Source organism: Corticium candelabrum, chromosome 1, assembly GCF_963422355.1.
Source record: "Corticium candelabrum chromosome 1, ooCorCand1.1, whole genome shotgun sequence".
NCBI lineage: Eukaryota > Metazoa > Porifera > Homoscleromorpha > Homosclerophorida > Plakinidae > Corticium > Corticium candelabrum.
The window spans coordinates 4,705,775-4,710,774 of record NC_085085.1 but is presented as its reverse complement, the minus strand read 5'-3'; the positions used below and the strand labels follow the sequence as shown (position 1 = coordinate 4,710,774).

The 5,000-nt window shown below is 41.9% G+C and overlaps 1 protein-coding gene across 1 annotated transcript in view; it reads right to left on the bottom strand.

Annotated features, from left to right (window-relative positions):
- The window catches only part of LOC134185452 (collagen alpha-1(X) chain-like), a 6,632-nt gene extending 5,976 nt beyond the window's left edge, over positions 1–656 (bottom strand). The window contains exons 1-3 of the mRNA XM_062653241.1: positions 581–656; positions 435–518; positions 330–365 (exon numbers count right to left, since the gene is read on the bottom strand). The gene's annotated coding sequence lies outside the window, so the exon portion shown is untranslated. The remainder of the gene's footprint in view (positions 1–329; positions 366–434; positions 519–580) is intronic.
- Positions 657–5,000: the final 4,344 nt, after the last annotated feature.

The following is a 5,000-nucleotide window of genomic DNA, read 5'->3' as shown; positions in this document are numbered from 1 at the left end:
CACTTTAGTGCTTCTTCACAATGTAAGTAGTGTACTAGTAGGAGTGTTTCACTACACATAAAACAGCTGCAACATGCTCGAGTCTAGTATTTAGGGAGGAATGATCACATCACCTCATTTTATCCCACATGCTGGTCATTAGTCAACGCTGTCTCTCATGTGTTCAACATACTGACAACCATTATAATCCCATTCTACTCTATCCTGTAGTCTCATATAACTAATCCTCACACATTATCTCATCAACACTCCACTCGCCCACTTCTCCCATACATTTTCTATCATAATGACTAGTACCTCAATAGATATATTCTACATCCATCACTCACCTGTCTTCCTGGAGGACCAGGAACTCCGGGAACACCCTACAAAAGACAACAAATGCTCACTCAATACAACTTGATCATTACGACAAGAGATCAAACACACACTACCGGTTCTCCCTTGCTTCCAATGCACTCCACATCAACAGAATACGATGGCGGCACGCATAATGCCAAGATGACTAACACTACAAGCTGCAACATCACCAAACCAATGAGCAAATGATACAAGTTGAAAGTAATACAACAAGATGTACTTGCTTGTCCACTCATATCAGCAATCTTCCCACCTATTGTCTGCTTGCTGTCATGTCAGTTCATTTACACACTATCAATAGAATGATTAATCAGAGGGCGGTCAAGGTAAGTGTAAGTGATGTATAATCTATTTCCACTAACAAACATGACAGTCTCCACATGCTATTGCCATCCCTCTATGTCATCGATCAGCAGCAATGATGTAAACAAAGTGCCAATGGCTCCAGGAGACTAACTAAGTCAAATCCTCCCAAACATCTACAATGTCTCATTTCCATTATTGCTGCTCTAACAGCAATTTTCTGTTCAACTTTTCCTTCATCCAACTCCATAAATTTCTTTGAAGTTGAAATTGAGCTACAAGTTCAATATTCAGTCAATGGTGTTGATTTCATTTGTCGTTCAACCAGAAGTTGCTTGTGTCAGGTAGGTGTGGCATATTGTCTCAAGATAAATCATGAACATTAGCAACAAAACATTTGTAAAAAATAAAGATAGAAATGTTGGATGAAAACGTTAACACAAACATTGACTTGAAATCATGTTTTCAATGATAGATTCACAACAACAATAACGTTTAATTAATTAGCTATTATTGTGTCACATCTCACACCACTCCCAGGGACGTAGCCAGGAATGACAAAATACGGAAAGAGGTTTCCACAACGGCGCCTAGGAACCACGCCTACAACGGAAAAGTGCAGCCTCGGAGCTCCAAATGAGCCAAGCACCCTTCCTGAGCTGTCTACAGTAGCCAGCCAGCACACAAATTATGTACGTATCTGTACGAGCAACACGGCGAACAGTCTATCTTGCAAGGGTTTACACGTGAAATGTCTGCTAAGCTCATCCAAGTTCGTACGAAACAACTGCATGCTCAACGTCCTTTCTATTACAACGTGTTTATATAAATAAAATACTTGCCTTCCGCTTAACAGCCATTGTTAATGTTTGCGGCGTCTTTCTCTTCACGTCACAATGTAACGAAGAGCAGATACAAAAGTGCGCATGCTCCGTTGCTATTCTCCACTTGAGTGATCAGTTTGACTGCACTGGCTTATTGAGAATTCAGAATACTGGCTGCCGGAGAATAGACATCGTGTTGCATTAAATTTGTTGTTGTGCTTGTCCAATTCTCATCTACTTGCCTACCCGGAAATGGAGCGTCTGAATTAATCCTCCAGAGCATATTGCAAGTTAGTATGCATGTAAATTGTTTTTACAAGTCAATATGTACTAAGTCTATGCTGCGGTAAATACGTGTCTAGCAGCAGTTACACCTCAGGGTGGAATCATGGGCTGGGGCAGAGGGGGCCGCGGTCACCCTACCTTTGAGTACAACCTCTATTTTTGTAAGCAAACATTATCCTCGTAGTTCATGTACTCTGATGTCCTTTCAAGCCTTCCCCCAACTTGCAAGTTGCACTCCACGCCCCTTACACCTAGTACAACAGTGAGTGAAAATCTAAGTTTACTTTCTGAAGAATGGTCCAGACCAGTTGGACTGGCTGCACTACAACTCTGCAATTTGTGGTTTAGGATGCTACTAGCACTCTTATTACAGCTGTGTTTATGGACTTTATAAATTGTTTGCCTGATTAACTCAAAGCATGCATGTGCTAGGGTTACAGTAGCACAGGGTGGCCAGCTCGATGACTCGATGACTACCCGGATGTGGATGGGTTGATAGACAGATGTGGATGGTATTAGCTACTCCACCTAGGTTGTTAGTTACAGTAAATGATTAGTGAGAAACAATTACAGTCTATATATATATATATATATATATATATATATATATATATATAGGTAACTGGTGTAGAACTAATAAGCAATGAAGCAATTGGATAGCAGCCACTGGTTTTAACTTTAGCACTTTAGTGCTTCTTTATTACTCGAGGCCCGGATATCCGGGCTAAGGGTATAGTAGTCATTCAATGTGCAACCGTATTTATGCTCGATTAGCGCAGATGCAAATGAAGCTATTTCGACCAATAGACAAGAAGTGGTATTACTGACATAGAGGAACGTGATGCTATCATAATGCTCATCCTCTATTGTTTGGCAGCTGTGCTATGAGAATTCAGCCATCGGGCGTCTGTCTTTTACATGGTTTTAATTCCTTTGCTTTACGGGTTTAGCACATAAAAACAATGCCTACAGTCTGCATTTGCAGGTGCATGTGTTCCCACCAATAACCAGCCGTCTAGGGAGCGAAGGTGTAGCTGTACCTGACTTGTAACATTTTGCTTGTTCCACAGTGTTTCTGCATAGTGGTTCTGCAGTCTGACAGCTTGAATTTTTGGTGTGCGTGGCTGAGCGGCCGTGTTGTTGCAAAATTATTAGTGTCGTCTTTAACAGAAATTTGGCGCTCGACTGGAATTTGCGAAGGGGAGCATGCAGTGTCCATGGCAGTGTCTGTTTGTCACACGAAACGATTGACCTGTAAGTACGCTAGTGCATCTCTATTTATTTTAGTTTCAGTAGCCAAAGTCAGAGCGAACAGAGATGCCTAATCTACTTTTGCAAGTGCATGTTTTCCCTTGGCTTAGGCTCTTTGTTCTGGTTTTGGCTCTGGTGGCTCTGGGGTCACCTCATTATGACAACCTAAATGATTGCGGTTAGACGGATAGCTGTGCGAATGAGGTAGGTGTAACCACCACTTGACTGGATTTCAATGGTGTCAAATTCATGAGCGTTTGTGCCATGTGGTGTGCATGCAGCCAAAGTCGGAAATCTCTACCTTCCAGATTGGAGAGGATGGTCAAATTTTAGTTTTTAGTAATTATAAAGAGTATTCTTAGTGTCTTAAATTAACAACAGTGCATGCAACAAAACCTTGTCAACGCAAAATTAAATTGTAATATCATGATTGCACCTAAATGACAATACTGTAAGCAGCAATTTCTCCACACATACAAGATTGCACCCTCAGAGTTCCCAACAAACCAACCATCCTTGTCCGATCTCGAGTTGTCTAGCTAGCTAATATGTACGTATCTGTACGAGCAACACACCGAACAGTTTATTTTGCAAGAGCTTACATATGAAATGTCTGTCAAGCCCATCCAAGTTCGTACAGTGCGAAACAACTAACTGCATGCTCAAACTAAAACATGTTCACATGAAATGCTTGCCTTCTGCTTAACAGCCAGCCATTGTTAGCGTTCCTTTTGTCATTGACATCAACTAAACCAATCAACAAAGAAACAAGAAACCAACAAACACAAAGGAAAGTGCGCATGCTTCGTTTATTGACTTGAAATTAAGGGTCTGGCGGATATCCGGGTGAATTGAATGAGCAGGAAGGCTTATATGCTAAGCCGTGTGTCTACAGTCCTAACAACTGGCAACGAGAATATATCTTCCTCAGGTCAGCGCTGTACTAACTTCAGATGAGAACTTGACAGATCTGGGCCCCAAGTGGGACAAGTGGAAGCGCAGCTTTGAGTATTACATTATAGGCAATGGAATAACAGGTGCGAAGCGAAACGCTCTTTCCTACTACATAGTGCAGGACCACGCGTCCAAGAGATTTTGCAGACCTTACATACCAGAAATAGGAAGTGAAACGGATTACGAGGATGCAGCCCTGGCGCTCACCACATATTTCAAACCCATGGTTAACAAGTTCTATGGAAGATACAAATTCCGACAATTAGAGCAAGAATCCAATGAATCTATCGACCAGTTTGTAACCAAGTTACGACAACAAGCTGAGAGGTGTCCTCTACTGATGTTGATCAAAATATTTTGGGTCAACTCATAGAGAGGTGCAGAAGCACCAAGGTGCACTGCAGCTTTTAGAAGAAGGTGGCTCACGTTACACTAGTTAAAGCTCTACAGGTAGGTTGTACTGTCGAGTCAGTCAGTTCCCAGCACAAAGATATGTCAGGTTCATTAAACGATCGACTATGCAAATCCCACCTCCAGAGGCAGACCATGCACACATACAGAGTTGGAGTCCAGAGTCATTTTGCTAGACAGTGTAGGACAAAGAGTACAGGACGAGCATCTGAAAAGTCAATTTTACTGCAGTTGACATAGTCCACAGTGAATATCCTGAGGACAGTGCGCACAACTTATCAGATGAATGTGTAGTTGCCGTGGACCAAGCAACAGCAATGGTGGAAGTGACTACTGGTAGAGTTCTAATCGGTGTTTAGAAGGAGCTAAGTCAACATGTGAGTCAATTGAATTTCTCAGCCTATTAATTACTATTAATTGCTATTAATTACAGCCTGCACACAAAACACACTTTCTACCCAAGGCAAAAGCATGCGCATAAATCTGGACCGTGCTCCTTTAACACAAGCTGTACACAGACGCTGGGTCCCACGTTCGACTTGCAGATTTAGACTCCAAGACCCTTGGGCATGTAATGTGCAGTCTATATCATTATTACATGTATACTATATG